A 16,889-nucleotide genomic window follows, 5' to 3' on the forward strand; every position below is an offset into this window, starting at 1 on the left:
GGTGAGAAAGTTCCGTGGAAGGATGGTGATGATGGTTGCATAACAATGTCAATGTATTTAACGCTACTGAAAGACATATCTAAAAATGGTTACAGGGTAAACTGTATGTTATGTATAATTTTCCACAATAAAATGAAATAAACTAAATCCTAAATAGTCTACTATTTTCTGCTTCACCTTCTGAATTTACACGGCAACTCCATCAATCAGACATCGAGTTCCACCGATCCGATACTCGGGAGTGACAGTTCCCTTAGATTTTCAAACTGACCTTTAGAATTTGTGGAAATGAGAAGCAGTTTTGGCTGGAGCAGATGGGAGTAACAAAAAGTGAAACTGGAAAACTAAATTGTAGCCAGAACATGGAAGATATTGAGTGCCAAGATATTCATTTGTTCATTTGTTCTCTTGGTGAACACCTTTTTACTGGGCACCTGCTATGTGGCGTTATTCTCTGTCCTAGGCGTACGGTGGTAAAGTCAGATACGACCCTTGCCCTTGTGGAATTCTCAGACAAATAAACAAACAAAAAACAGCAGTGTCTGAGACTTCAAGAGGCCAGGATCCTGGGAAGTCTACCTTCCTCTAAGGAAAAAACCAAACCAGTATCAGGGATCATCAAGCCAGCATTAGCATGAGAGCGGAAAGGAGATAAGAGCTAGACTTCTCTAAGGACACTGAGCCAGCCCTGCCATTTTTCACCTTGTAATATCACTGCATCTTTGCAGCACTAGCACCCCCATGTAACACAGTGTTTGGGGCTTACAAAGATGCCCCTGACCCCTTCCAAACCCCAAGGTGAGTGTGGATTGCTTCCTTACCTTCACATTTCTCAGAGGACTTGGTGACGTATCTCCTCCCAGACGTGGAATGAAATCCATCTTTACAAGCACAGTGGGTGCTATTGTAGCAGCTGGCATTTTCAGGGCATGGAGGACAGAAAGCTACAGGGAGCACCGGATCCACTCATTCACTTGTTCATTCATTCATTCAAGAAATATTCATTGAGCATCTATGATACATCAGATGTTGTGGCTGGAAGAATGTCTTCTTGGGAACGGCTCTGTTGACATCCCTTGGCACTCATCTCACTGCTGAACACAGATGCTCACAGCGCTTCACCCATATCCCACCTCTGTCTCTAAAACCACTTTTGCCTGACAGTAAAACTTCCAACTGTCAGCACCTGAGTTTCTTTACTGAGGGATTTCTCTGTCCACCAGAGGCCTCTTTGTTTACCACTTGGCAGGTTAGCAATGTCTTCTCGCCCCCAGGAGCACCCTCCTCAGTCACTGACTGTCGAGAGGCAGTGTATTAAAAAACCCAGATGCTTTATTACAAAAATTAGACAGAGAGTAACAAGCATTAGTAGGATGTTGAGAAATTGTCACCCTAGTCCACTGCTGCTAGGAATGTAAAATGGTGCAGCTGTTTTGGAAAAGAGTATAGCAATTCCTAAAAAAAATTTAAATTATAATTAACATATGATCCAGCAATTCCACTCCTGGTATATATCCCAAAAAATTGGAAAGAGGATCTTGAAGAGATAGCTGTACAGCCATGTTCATAGCAGCACTATTCACAATAGCCGAAAAGTAGAAGCAACCCAAGTGCCCATTGGTGGATGAATGGATAAACAAAATGTGGTTCATCCATACACTGGAATATTATTTAGCTTTGAAAAAAAAAGGAAATTCTGACACATGCTACAACATGGATGAACCTTAAGGACATTATGATAAATAAATATGCCCGTCACAAAAGGACAACTACTGCGTGATTCCACTTACATGAGGCACTTAAAGTAGTCAAATTCAGAGGCAGAAGGTAGAATGGTAGGTTTCAGAGGTTGGTGGGAGAGGGAATAAGGAACTATTATTTAATGGGTACACAGTTCAGGGTTTTTTTTTTTTTTTGTGGTTTTTTGGTGAGGAAGATTGGCCCTGAGCTAATGTCTGTTGACAATCTTCCTCTATTTTGAATGTGGGATGCTGCCACAGCATTGGTGATAAGCGGTGTGTAGGTCCATGCTCAGGATCTGAACCGGCAAACCCTGGACAGCTGAAGTGAACTTAACCACTTCGCCACTGGGCTGGCCCTCACGGTTTCAGTTTTGCAAGAGGAAAAGTGCTCTGTGGATGGACAGTGATGATGGTTGCACAACAGTGTGAATGTACTTCATGCCACTGACTGCAACACTTAAAAATGGTTAAAATGGCAAATTTTATGATGTGTATATTGTACCACAATTAAAAAATAAATAAATAATAGAAAAATAGCTTACCCATTGGGGGGAAGAACTCTGAGGTGCATGCTTCTTATGATATCCAACAGTCTCCAAGGGATCAAACTCCAGTTACTCACATGTAACTTGCTTGATAAGGGACCCTATATTGGCCCCTCACCTCCCCATCTGACGTCCCACTCCCACTTGGTGCTGCCTGGAATCATCTCCCAGGTAAATGACTTGCTCTCAAGTCCTTACCTCGGGGGCTGCTTCTGGGAGAGCCCAACCCAAGACATGGGGTAGAGGCAAAACTACCTCCAGCATGACTTGGGACAGAAGCTCTTGGAAAAGAAAGGGTGGAGTCCACCATCCACCAGTCTTGTGACCTTTAGCCAACTGCTTCTCTAGAGGGACATTGGTCAAGTGGGCATAATGTCAGGACCTTCTTTGCAAGAATGTCATGAGGGTTGAACGAGATTGTACGTGCAATTTGTTTAGCACTGAGCCTGGTGCAATGCAAGAGCTAAGTAAACGGGATCATGGTAGAAAAGGAGGAACAGTCCCTGAGAGCTTCAAGGTGTAGAAACAAGGCAGCAGAGATGTAGTGTTCTCTCCCTTGAAAAGGGCTCCTTCCCTCCACTGGAGGCAGCTTCCAGATCCCAATTTCCTTACCCAGGTTTTTGGCAATGAGTAGACTCACCTCCAGAATTCTTTGCATCTGCTCCTGACAGAGCCAGCAGGACACCGAGAGCTGGAACAGAAAGATAAAAAGACGGTTCAGAGGGAGGATGCCCTGGGGCTCTGCTTGGCTGAAGCCTGGGTGAGTTAGGGGCTCTGTCTCCCACGACCCAATCACACGTGTGCTGGCTTCACTGTAGATTCTTCCAGGCAGGCTATAAACATGAGGGTCACAGGAGGGCATCCTATACCACTGGGGCATGAGAAGTACATCCTATTGCAGCTGTAAGAGGTTCTGCACCCAATTCTAATGTGTGTATGAATGGGTTCCCACACCAACAAGCAATTCTCGGACACCAGCTGGATGCCCTACAATTCAGCTCAATTCTGACACTATCTACCTAGAGATAGCATCAGATTACACAGGTTAAGAGCTCAGTCCCACAAGACTTGCCCCACTCCCACTTCCAATCCCAATCGCAAATCCAGGTTGTCACCTGGGTTTCTGACTCACCAGCTATAGATTGGAGGTTCCAATGACCCCCTCCTTGGGCTTGATTAATTTGCTAGAGCCACCCACAGAATTCAGAGAAACAGTTTACTTACTAGATCATCAGCTTATTATAACAAGGATATAACTCAGGAACAGCCAGATGGAAGAGATGTGTAGAGCAAGATATGGGGAAAACATAAGGAGCTCCCACGCCCTCTCCAGGAGCACCACTCTGCTTAAATGTCCACATGTTCACCAACACAGAAGCTCTCAGAACCCTGTCCTTTTGGGTTTTTACTGAGGCTTTATCACATAGATATGATTGATTAAATCATTGGCCATTGGTGATTGAATTCCAGCCCCCTCTCCCCTCCCTGGAGGTAAGGGGATGAGACTGAAAGTTCCAACCCTCTAATCACAGGATTGGCTTGACTGGCAACCAGCTGCCATCCTTAGGTGGCCTCAGGGCTTTCCAAAAGTCACCTCATTAAGATAACAAAAGACAACTTTATGGCTCTCATCTCAGGAGATGCCAAGGTTTTTAGGAGCTCTGTGCCAGAAACAAGGACGAAGGCCAAATATGTATTTCTTATTATAAATCACAATATCATAAGCTGTATGTCCCAATTCCTGAAAATCAAGAATCTCATAAAGGTTTTTCTCCAAGTCTAACACCAAAAGGCCAAGTTTGCAGCCTCCCTTCTATTTCAACAGTCTGTTTCTACTCGTCCAGACCTCTAACCCCACACTGTCCAATAGAAATATAATGTGAGCTGCATAGGTCCTTTTAAATCTTTCTACTAGCCACATTTCTTAAAGGCAAAGAGAAACAGGTAAAGTTAACTTCCTCAATATAATTTGCTTAGCTCAATATTGCAAAGATGTTATCATTTCAACATGCAATCAATATAAAACAAGTTATTCATAAAGTGAAACTGATACCAGCTTAACACAAGGTTGACATGAGGGAAGACATATTGTAGAAAAGAAAACATGTTGTGCCTTTGAATGACCTCTGATTAACTAACTCATCTGGCTATGCACCCTCCAGATGATATACACGCTCTGTAGATTTTATGGCCCCTCTCAGCTGTGATAGTTGATAACTTTGTTCTTTTGAGTTCCTTAGAAATATTCTTAACCCCAGGCAGAGAGTCTATGCTGATAGCCATCATCAATGACAACCGAAAGATCTGGGCATAGGGCATTGCTCCAGTCTCTGATGCACCTTCAGTAAAACAAAAGATTATCAGGAACTAAGACCATCTGTGTCCCCCACCTGGAGACCAGGCCCCTACGTAACTGGCCTTTGTTGCGTAAGATGGTTCTTTTGGACATTAGTCAGCCATCTTTCCTCTTGCTCACAAGCTGTAATAAAATTCTTTCTCTCCTACCGCCTTGCCTCTTGACTCCTGGCATGTCTTTCAGTGAGCAGATGACTGCTCCCTTGGGTAGTAACAAAACCAGGTGCCAGCTTGCTTTAACTACACTCAGTTGTTAAAAGTATAGTTAAAACTGTACTCCGTTTGCAAAAGTGCTTAGATAATGCATTACTAAAACCTACTCTATAGATAATATCTCTGATACTTGGGTCGCCATGATAATGGGTGCTTAAGTTTTTCAGGAGAGTTGAATCCTTGTCCAATTCAGGCTGGTTAAGACCCCCGACTCATCAACTGGGCCTGCAAAGATGACTGAGGTGACCCTTTGACGCTGAGGAGCTGAAAACCTCACCCTCAGATCATGGCAACACCACCATTTTGTGAACGTGCGTCCTATGAAGAGCCGTGAAGCTTGACTCCACTTGCACAGATCATCAACCATCTCACTTTTCCTTATCTCCAATCATCTATTCCGTCACTTCAGACCACCGTGCCCTTTTATCCCATAAATACCCCTAATCCCCACTTTTGGGGAGGCAGATTTGAGACTGGTTCTCTCCCCTTGATTGGCTGCCTTGTGAATTAAACCCTTTCTCTGCTGCAAACTCATCATCTCGCTGATTGGCATAATTGTGCAGCAAGAAAAACAAATCTGGTTCAGTAACAAAAGTATTTTACATTCTTTTCTGTGTGCATGAAGTCTCTGAAATCCAGTATGCATTTTGCACTGTGGCAGATCTCCATTCGGACTGGTCTCATTTCTAGTGCTCAGTAGCCATGGGTGACTTGCGTCTGTGGTGCTGGACAACACAGGTCTAACCCCTTAAGAACTAATGCTCTATCTGGAGTAAGAGGAGATCTGAATAGCACAGACCACAAGAATCCTGGGAGCCCAAGTACTGTGGCAAATTTGGAATGGATAAAGATATTTTGAGGATGATTGAAAAAAAATGTCTGCCACATTATTAGACAGAGACTTTAATTAAAGTTGGGGATGAACTCAGAAACGCAGAAAATCTTTCCACACATTTCCTCAGATCCCTGCCTCAGGGTAAGATAGGCTGGGATAGCGTAGACACTTGAAAAATGGATTTTCCTTCATCCCTTTCATGGCAAGCAGGTTGTGTTGGAACCCTTTGCTAAAATCTGAGGCATCTGCTTTCACAGCTAACATCAGCCTCCAAATAGTTTAAGTATGATGATTATAATGTAGGTAATTTGGATTTGTATCATACGGAAGGGAGAGGAGCAGGAATTTGCCTATGGCCCGTTTGGATCATCACAGAACAAGTGCCCTAGACATGATAAGGTCAACATCTGCTCTTCCTACCTCCTCCTCAATATTTATGATGTTCCACTTCATGGATGCTGACAAAAGCATTGTACTTAAGGATCCATACTATTACCCGGAAGCACATAACATGGCCATTTTTGCAAGTCAAAAAATGCTCAAGTGTCAACAAATTGTCAAAGCCAGAACCACAGCCTGTCCTTGTGTGACCCACGAGCTAAGAATGGTTTTTACATTTTTCAAGTGATTAAAAAAGTCAAAAGAAAAAGGATATTTCACAGCACGTGTAAATGATATGAACTTCAAATTTCTGTGTCTGTAAATCGAGTTTTATTGGAACACGGGATGTCCATTGGTTCCTGGAAGGTCTGTGGCTGCTTTTGCACTGCAACATAGAGTTGGGAAGTTAGGGCAGAGACCAAATGGCTCACAGAGCTGAGAATAGTAATTATCTGGCCCTTTCCAGGAAAAAGTTTGTGCAGCTCTGACACAGGGTATTGGATATCACATGCTTGCTTATAAGATCTCCTTACAAACCCAGTCTTAAACAGGATATGACTCCTCCTAGGGTATTTTTTAAACTACTGCAAAGACCCTAAAGCTCAGAGCAGAAGGGTAGATAGATCCAGAGCATTGTAACATAATGAGCTGTAATATTCCAAGCATGAATCCTCTTGATGGTTGCTCAGTGTAGCAGATGATTGAAGTGTCCCTTAGCCTACCCCAAGGGGGATCCTGTGCATGCAGATAACTTACTGCATCCCTCTGTAAGGGGACATTTTTCTGCAGCCCATGAGGGGCAGACCAGAAATGTTTGGGGGTTACACTAGGAGTGGCTGTCAAGTAGTGAGGGATGAGGACCGGAGGAATACATAGCCCAGATTCATTGCCCATCTAAGGCACATCAGGCACTGCCTCTTGGAGGGTCCTCAGCGGGACTGAGTGCCAGTTACCCACAGCGGTAACCCCTCATTAACGCACCCTTCATTCACTTCTCCCTTCCCTCTCTGACTCCCCTCCTCCCTCCCTTCTTCCTGGGATCCCCTCCCAAATAAACTACTTACTTCCAAGTCTTTGTCTCAGTTCTGCTTTGGGGGAGAGCAACCAAGAGACTAATTATGAGGGTTTCTAATAGGACGGGCACACACAGTAATTTCTGAAGAAAGTGTCAAATTTGGAAGAGCGACCACAGCTAGGATGCCAGGATCAAGAGGAGAAGAGAGGGGCATTCTCTGTTCCACTCACCTGAGAGCAGCGGCAGGCACTTGCTTCCCATAGCACTGAGATTCCAGGAAATACAATCTGAGAAACGCTCTCAAGCAAGATGTGGCAAGGGTTCCTGGAATGAATAAGCCCCATGAAAATCAATTTGTGTTGGTCACAGAGTTTAGAAGTCAGATGTCTCATGTTTATCAAAACCCTTTCATTTCTAGAGCCGGCGTGGTAGCACAGCGGTTAGGTTCACACGTTCCACTTTGGCGGCCCGGGGTTTGCTGGTGCAGATCCTGGGTGCAGACCTACACATCGCTTACCGACCTATGCTGTGGCAGGTGTCCCACGTATAAAGTAGAGGAAGATGGGCACAGATGCTAGCTCAGGACCAGTCTTCCTCAGCAAAAAGAGGAGGATTGGCAGCAGATGTTAGCTCAGGTCTAATCTTCCTCAAAAAAAAAAAAAAAAAAAACCTTTCATTTCTGCCCATCTTTTGATCCAACAATTCCACTTCTGGGAAATTATCTGAAGGAAAGGATCTTGCAAGGATGATTACAGCAGAGCTGCTTATAGGAAGCAAGCTTACCACCCAGGAAACAGGAAACAAAAATGCATCCAGTGGAATATCCCACTGGAATCGAAAGTCCTGTTCTATTGTGATCAGCAAAATCCAGAATGTGGAAAACTCTAAAGGACAAGCTACCCAGTTTCTTCATCCAAAAAAAAAAAAAAATTTAAGGGGTAAAAAACACATAGAGGACCTAGATTAAGAGGCTTAGAAACATATCACCCAATCGCAGTGTTTTACTGGATCTCAAATCAAACCAATAATTTGTTAAAGGTTGTAAGGCTAGAGATGTGATGCCATTAAAAAACGATTGTTCGTTTTTCATAGATATGATCATTCACTGCTAGTGTCCTCCCACGTCAACTCAGACAGCTGTTCCACAGGAAGCTATAGTTATGAGAAAATGGCTGTGTTTAAAAGAGTCCTGACATTTTGGAAATACATACTAAAACTTTTGCAGGTGGAATAATGTGATGAGTCAAATTTATGTCAAGATTATTGGGGAGGGGGTGACTTGGGGCAGAAAGTGAGAGTAAAGATGAAACAAGATTGGCTAGATGTTGATCATCTTTAAAGCCGGATGATGGGTCTGTGGGGTAAATTTGCACGCAATTAGGTAAACTGTAAAACATCACGCAATCCTCAACCCGGTGACACATCCCTCTTAGGTATTACTATGACTCCAAGAGACTCAAAGTCTTAGCTAAAATTAAGAAATAATAAGGACGGGATCCTTAAATTCCAGAGTTGAGCACACCGCTTTCCAATACACCTGCTTATTTTACGTCTAAGAACTATGGTCCCAGAAGCTACAAATATCTACAAAAATGGTAAAATCTTACTGTGTCCTGAGAGTTTGGCTTGCTAACCATCAGGTTGGGGGCCCCAACATATGGTCAAAGGGAAGTGTGGGTTGCACCAGATAAAAGAAAAAGAATGAGGTCAGAGTCGACATGATGGTTACCATGACTGCCTCAAGGCTGAATTGTGGGCAGCAATAAAAATTACATTTTTAATCTTGACTTTCCCCAGATGGCTGGAGAACGATGCAGTAGTCTTTCCCTGCAGTTAGGACATTTAGAAGCCCTGGACATGAGATACACCGTAGCTGAGAAGGGCAACTAATCAGAGCTGGACTCAGCCCTAGCCTTGCAAACCCTGCAGTTTTTCTCATTAATTTTCTTTATTGTGGTCATAATAGCTTACAAAATAGTGAGATTTCAGTTGTACATTATTGTTTGTCACACACCATATAAGTATGCCCCTTCACCCCTTGTGCCCACCCTCCACCCACCCCACCCCCCGGTAACCACTAATTTATTCTCTTTGACCATAAGATTGTTTATATTCCACATATATGTGAAATCATATGGTGCGAACCCTGCACTTTTTGCCTTTAGAAACTAGCCACCCAAAGACCAATGGGGGGGCCTCCCTGGTTTGCAAACTGTTTTTTTTTTTTAAATAAAGCCTCTTTTTCTTTAAAATTTCATTTTTGCCTTGTAAAGCTGCTCATTTCGGTTAACACACCCATTTGCAGCTAAATATGGCTGGACAGAAAATGTAGATTAAACTGCATTTTGGATTAGAGTCCCACCAAATGCTGTCAACCCTCTAGGGAATTACAACCTAGAATTGCAATGGCCATTATGAGGAAATTCCAATTAGGTGCAATCATTTAAGAAGTGCTTTTAAAAGCGAGGGCTTCCAACTTAAACAAACAGATCGTGACTCCTGTTTTAATCGGCAGGCAGGGGCTTCCAAAAGACTTCAAAATTCCAAAATAGCTTCATTGAAAGACTTGTTGCAAAAGGCTAATTAAAAAATTAAAGATGTAAGTGGTACCAAAAAAAAAGAAAAGAAAAAAACAGCAAAACTAACATAACTCCTACAGCTTCCTTCTAACTTCCTTTAGTTGACTACTCATTCTAGCAATCCTCTGTCCAAATTGCCTTTACAAACAAAAGTTTTGTAACAAAAGACTTTTGTAAACAAAACTCCACCAAGTGACTTTACAGACACCCCTATATCTACCCTCGAAGGAGGGCCCCTATATGGTCCCCTCCCATATGATGGGACTCTGAGGGATTTTCTGTTAAACTGCTATGTTATGCTCTTAAACAGTCAAGGAAAACTTAAATTTAAAATTAACAAAATTCCTTGCCAAATTCTGGGAAATATCAGAGCTACAAATGGGATCCTGGAAAACTCGCAGAAGCTAGCTGAGGGTGAGAATTCTTCCTGGGATCAGCTCTCCCAGGTCTCTTATGTGTAGCACCCAGTGGGAAGAGGAAAATAAAATACCTTTTGCACCCTCTGTGATGATGACTCTTGAGTCCAAAAGGTTGCTCAATACGGCCAGAAATATTTACTGTTTGTCTCAGCCAAAAAGTAGCCACAAAGTAGCTCTGTGGTCAGAAATTGGCCAAATTGCAGAGCCTGATAGAAGCTTTTTTAAAGCCTTCTTCCTTAAGTTAAAATAAAACTATATTCCCAGAAGGAAAGAAAAACCCTCCAAAACCCTTGTAAAATCCTTTATGGATAGATCAACATATGATGTCATTTAAGTTGCAACACAATGCTTTGAGGAATTGAGAGCAGCTGTGATGATCTTACAAATCTTTGTAGAAGTACAAAGAAATGCAGCTCTAGGAGCAGTTCCAAGTTCACCCATTCCTTTTTATCAAACCCCAAATCTATCCTGTTTCTCTTGAAAGGCTTGTAACTCGCAGTCTCTGCCTGTGCCTTTGAGATGGCCCTGATTCACGGCAGTCACTCTGAAACAAAAGCTGCAAGATCTCTGTTTACATCTGTCTACGTTTATGTTGTCCATATACATGCACCACAAATATGTGGTATTTTTCTACCTCTGGGTAGTATTGTTAAAATTAATCTGTAGAAGAGCTCTATTTAATTGGCTTAAAGAAAATTAAGCACTTATAGAAATTAAATTCTCAGAAATATAATAAAAACTAACTCAAATGAATTTCAAGGTCATGTGATCTGGGAAAGTATTTGCTGTTAAAGCTAATTTGTTTGTTGGTTTAATTAAAATTGACATGTCTTTAGAGTTATCAGCATTAAATATAATACTTTTATTCTACCTAAGCTTACCAAAGGTCAAATGAGTTCGTATCATTCTCTTACAAAATTTTTCAGCAAGAAAATAGCTTGGGATGATGTCTGACTTTGCCTAATGTCTCATGAAGTTTTTGTGGGTTGTCTAAATATCATTGTTTGGAACAGATAAATTAAACAGATGTAAGTTGGATAGAAAGTTTTTTTTTTCTATTAAAGATTGGCACCTGGGCTAACAACTGTTGCCAATCTTTTTTTTTTTTTTCCTGCTTTATCTCCCCAACTCCCCCCCGTACACAGTTGTATATCTTAGTTTCAGGTCCTTCTAGTTGTGGGATGTGGGATGCCACTTCAACGTGGCCTGATGAGCGGTGCCATGTCCATGCCCGGGATCTGAACCCTGGGCCGCCGCAGAGCACGTGAACTTAACCACTCAGCCACGGAGCCGGCCCCTGGATAAAAAATTTCTATGTGAACTTTTTAAATAGTTTCCCCAAATCTTTTTGGAAATACGAAACTTTAAAGTTTTGCTAAATTAAGTTAAATGATGAGTTAAGTTAAATTCATTGAATATTCAGATCATTTCTAAATAAGATAAAATACTGAAATATTAATTACCGCACATAAGTTTATCCATGTTTTGCTTTTTTTTTTTTTACAAAGGAATTAAAGATATTTGGGTCTATTCGTAGCATATTTTGTGCCACACTGAGACATTTACTATGAGAAAGCACATATTCCCCCAAATTATAAAAAGTATTTGTAAATTTACCAAGCCGCAGAATGCTGTCAAAGACAGTTCATACTTGTTTATTTCTTTATTTTCACTAAAAAGTATGGTTTTTAAGGTTACAAATTCTAATATATGTGATTTAAATGACTAGAAGTAATAACAGGGAAGGGAAGTAGGATATGTGTTTTTGATAGAAGAAGTTATGAATGGAGATGCATTTTTTAAGGGAAAAGAAAGCCTCACTTTGTCCTAAAGTGAGGCTGGTTGTTCAGGAGGAGGAGGAGAATAAAGGACAAATTAAATAGAAAGTTGGGAAGACAGAAAGAGAGAGAATCTTTCCTTGTGTAAAGTTGGCTAAAGTCAAATGAATTTATTGTAAGGGTTATAAAATTAAGCTTTACAATCAGTAATGTACTTATGTAAAACTGGAACATAGTTTCCTCTCATCTGATAAAAAGAAAAAGTTTTCTTAGATTTTTGGTCTGCTCCTGACAAGAGATATGAAAGCTTTTTCTTTATTTTTTTAAGTAATCTGCCTAAAAAACAAAGGATTTGTGTCCTGTCAAAATACTTTCCTGTGTTGTCTTTATCAGGCCTTTGATTACTGCTGAATCTTCTCTATTAAAATTGTTAAGGTTTTTTCACATCTATGTAGACTCTATACTTGCCTGTGAAGGCTTTAGTTGTCACTATGGTTAAATGGATAACTAGGTATTATTACACAGTGTCCTACAATCCTATTTGACCAAGCGTTTAAAAACCTTTTTGATTTTTTGGACAAACTTCCCAAAAATCAAATTCTAAATGAAGTCTTTTTTACCTCAAACTAACTTTGGGATTTGCCAGAGGCTCCCTGGAACATCTCCAAAGACTTGCTTTCTCTCCCTATAAAAAGGGTGGTGTTGAATTAATTAGGGTTATTTGATACGTTAAATCATATGGGAAGTATTGTCAAATAAGTAATACTAGGCCCTTCTTTATGGTGTGTTTGTGTAGATATGTGTTAGAAGCATTCCAGAAATTATATGAAATTCCTAAACTCTGGCATGTCCTGGTATAATGTTATCAGTCATAATTCCAGTCATCTTAATGTTACATGTTAATGTTACATATCGAGTCCTTATGTTGTACGTTCACGTTACAGAAACGACCAAATTTTCTTGTCAATTTCGTTAGCGTGAACTCTCACCAGGTCTTTAACAATGAGCATCTTTATGTCTTCCCTCAGACAGTTATTGTTTTACTCTGATGCTTTGCAAAAGTGTCCCCACAAAAGTATTTCATCTTCAAGGAGATTCGTGGAAGGACTTTTGACAAGTTCAGATTTTTAATAACTTTAAAATCATAAAACTGAACTGGGTAAGAATTTCCGGAACTAGTGGAAAACTGGATTAAAACAGAACAATTAACAACATGGGACTGACTAAACTGAGGAGGATGGCTATAACTTTTATGACTTTTTCTTTGAAACATTACTAGTTCCTTGATATTTTGTTTTTCCAGATTTAAGGAGACTTTTTCTCTTAAGCTACCTGTGAATACAAGCAATTTGGTAGAGTGCACCCTTGTAAATAAAGATGAAACATTTACTTTTTCTCCTTACTTGATCCTTCCACAATCCAGAAATTCTTGAGTATTCTATGGCAATATAGATAGTTATTTGCATAAGTTCAATAAGAAACTGTTCTCCCTGTAACAGAAGGAAATTGAAAATATTGGTTATATTACCAAGGCTTTGACTAGAATGCCGTATGTCAGAGAGACATACATAGATTTGGATATGACCAGACAGATTTAAGAAACTCAGGCTGACTTTATGGAGCCCATAAAACCCCTTGGAAAAATTGGCCTGATACCTTGCTTACAAAGTTCCAGCAAAGCAATCTTAAGAAGAGCTTATATGGTAAATCACTATTCTTGCTGCACTTATGAAAATAATCAGGCCAAGTTTAATGCAAAGCAATTCGTTTTACTGTGATTATCTTTGATAGAAAAAAAAACAGGGGTAATCATAGAGGGAAAAATTGTGTTTGCACATCTGTCTATAGAGGATTCTAATGCTTTAATTCTCTTCGAGGTTTCATTATATACCTATAAGCTGGATTGGATCCTGAATTCTTCTAGTTTTCTAAAATATCTGGCTGTGACTCTCCAACCTAACATTTCCTATTTTCTCCTACCCTTCAGCAAAAAGACTGCTCTTGAATCTCCTTGGAAGGGACTATGTCGACTCTTCCCTCCCTACCCAGATGGCAGTCAAACTCCAGGGACCTGAGCCTTGGGTACACTTCTCACAGATGCAAAAGTCTCCACCTGACATCTAGTCCTGTGCAAACACTGAAGGCCTCTTAACAAAACTGACGAGGAAGAGAAGTAGCCGGAATCAGGGTAGAGTTGCTCCCTCCCAAGATGCCAGACCAGAACTTCATACTTTAACCAAACATGAAACCCTTTCTTCTTCTTTTTCTTTATTTACTCCGGCATTGGCCTGGAAAGACAACACCATCATCTGTATCTCCCAGGCCATTGCTAAGGGGAGTAACCTTTCAGACTGCTTCATTGGCCATCAAAAAACTCTTATCTGGTCACGATGCTAGAGACCCCCTGGTCTGTTTCCCCGTCTCTGGTTAACAACCTTAAACTTAGGGAACTTTGCACCCGGGCTCTATGCAAAGAAAGAGACACAGGCGAGAATACCCAGACTAAAACCATCTGTGTGGTCTACAGACCCTTAAAATTTTAGTGGCCTCCACAGTCACCAACTTTCCAGTCCTGAGCCACAGATTCAAATGGGAATTACTAGGAGGCATTCAGGATTCTGGATTTACTTCCTTTGGAAGAACTCTACTTTCCTGGTTAGAAGTAAATAGAGGGGCCGGCCCAGTGGCACAGCGGTTAAGTGCACACATTCTGCTGCAGCAGCCCGGGGTTCGCCGGTTCGGATGCTGGATGCAGACATGGCACCACTTGGCAAGCCATGGTGTGGTAGGCATCCCACATATAAAGTAGAGGAAGATGGGCACGGATGTGAGCTCAGGGCCAGTCTTCCTCAGCAAAAAGAGGAGGATTGGCAGCAGATGTTAGCTCAGGGCCAATCTTCCTGAAAAGAAAAATTTAAAAAAACAAAGCTCCCCAAAAGCTGCGAGCAGCAGCTGAGAGTGGCACGAATGCCTTAAATTTTGATCATATCTCTCAGTTAAGCTGAGAGTCTGATCAAAACAGGAAAATGGTTAAAAAGGAGACTATAGACCCAAAATGGAGTCACTTGTGCTAAGTCCGCATCACCAAATTGAGACTCAATACCTCATCTAATTGCAGTTTCAACCTTCCCCAGGAGTGTAATCTGAACTGGTCAGTCTGGGGTTTCCTGGTCAACATTAGTGAGATAATCCTCCTCATAAACACCCTTTATCCTCCAAAAGAAGGTGACCTTGCTCAAAATCATCCCTGTTTTTTTTTTTTTTTTTCATTTATGACTTCCCTGTCTCACCCCTCTCTGCCTTTTAAGACCTTTCTTTTTCTCTAGCTCTGTGGAGCGCCTTTCTATTTGCTTGACGGGATCCTTCCCGGTTTATGAATCATCGAATAAAGCCAATTTGATCTTTAAATTTGCTCAGTTGAATTTTGTTTTTTAACATCTGTGACCACCACCTCCCATTTTTCCTCTCTCCCCAGCTCCTGGCGAGCACCATTCTACTCTCTGCTCCTACGTGTTTGACTACTGTTAACTTCCACATATAAGCAAGATCACACAATATTTGTCTTTCCGTGTCTGGTGATTTCATGTGTCTAGCAAGGCTGATTTGGAGCAATTTTTGGCCAGGACCCACTGTAAGAAATACATTTTACATCCAAGAGCTAAAGGTGGGGGGGGAGCCGAGTTTCACAAATCAATATGCACTACATGCAGCATCTGACATTTTATGATTATAGTCCTTTTCATTTCTTTTAAAATGCTGGTTGTTACCTACCAAGTTGGTTCCATGACCCATCCCCCCACAAGTGGGTCATAAGCAGCTGCTTGAAAAAACACCGACCTGTGGATCCTTTGACCATGAATAAAATACTCAGTTCTTTCACGGTGAGCCTGGCATTGAACTGTGCTGACGTGCTTATTTTGGAAGTGAGGTGTGCGGCATGTGAAAAAGTTTGTCCATTCGCTAATTCACTCTGTGACCTCAGTAAACGAAGTCATCCTTTTACATCCTGTTTCATTTCTTCATTTTCAATGACAAATTGGTCATACATCACATTTGCTTCAGACTCTGTTTCTTCAAAGTTTCTTATTTTAACTCACCTTAAGCCTTTCATGCACAATTCACCGTCTCTTTTGAGTACGCTAGAGCGTTTCAGCATGTTCCACACCACCACACAATACACTCAGTCCTTGCCCAAGAAGAAGTGGGCAATGAAGGTGAGACAGATGCCCCTACAGTAACTTTCAAGAAATAAAGCAAGAGAACCTGTAACAAGGGCTCCTTGAAAGTTTTTCCAGAGCCAGAACATTTTTCTAGACCCAAGATCACAAGTGAAACAGTTTCTATTTTCTATGGAAAAACACTAAACCACTTCTTACTTACCCACAAGATGAAAAGTTCTTGCTTTGCATCCAGGCTGGCAGCTTCTCAGAGCTAACAAAAAAGGAAGTATGTCGCTTCTTCTCTTGAGGTGGACTTCCTCAAGGAGTCTTGTGGGTGGCGGAGAAGGTCAGTGGTGTTGGTTGGGGAATTTGCATAATGCAGGGTCCATTAGTTCTCTTTTCATTCAAGTAATTGAAATAGTACATTGCCAGGGTGGACCATATTAAAGTGACTCAGAAAATGAACTTGAAAATGGTGATGGTGTCCAATGGGAAAACCCATAATGGAGAATGGTGCCAACTTCCATCTACACCAAGAAAATGGATCCAACTTTGAGGAGATTCCTTTAATATGGTGAACTTCCTAGAAAGTTGAAGGCTGCAATGTGGAAGACAGTCAGTGTATTACCCAGTTCCCTATCATAGTATCACTTCTCAGTTTACCACCTTGGGAAAATGATATACCGTATTCCTGGTCTTTGAGATAAGGTCATCCAACATAACACTCATCTACTTGACTGGTAGCATGCCCATTAGCGTGGTGTCTTGAAATTTTCTTCTTGTTCATATTAGTAGAATCTTTGTAAGATCCAGCACAAATATGGCAAATACCCCCTAGTTTGACAAGTCAAAATACACACCTAGTGA

At 41.3% G+C, this 16,889-nt stretch overlaps 1 long non-coding RNA gene across 1 annotated transcript; it reads right to left on the minus strand.

The window, feature by feature from the left end:
• Window positions 1-823: 823 nt before the first annotated feature.
• On the minus strand, window positions 824-16,287 carry LOC106844483 (uncharacterized). The gene is made up of 4 exons (XR_011496039.1): window positions 16,243-16,287; window positions 7,317-7,410; window positions 2,928-2,978; window positions 824-944 (listed from the first exon to the last, which is right to left on the minus strand). It is a non-coding gene; the product is annotated as an uncharacterized lncRNA (long non-coding RNA).
• Between the last annotated feature and the right edge of the window lie 602 nt (window positions 16,288-16,889).

The sequence above is a fragment of the Equus asinus genome, chromosome 20 (assembly GCF_041296235.1).
Source record: "Equus asinus isolate D_3611 breed Donkey chromosome 20, EquAss-T2T_v2, whole genome shotgun sequence".
In the NCBI taxonomy this organism is placed as follows: domain Eukaryota; kingdom Metazoa; phylum Chordata; class Mammalia; order Perissodactyla; family Equidae; genus Equus; species Equus asinus.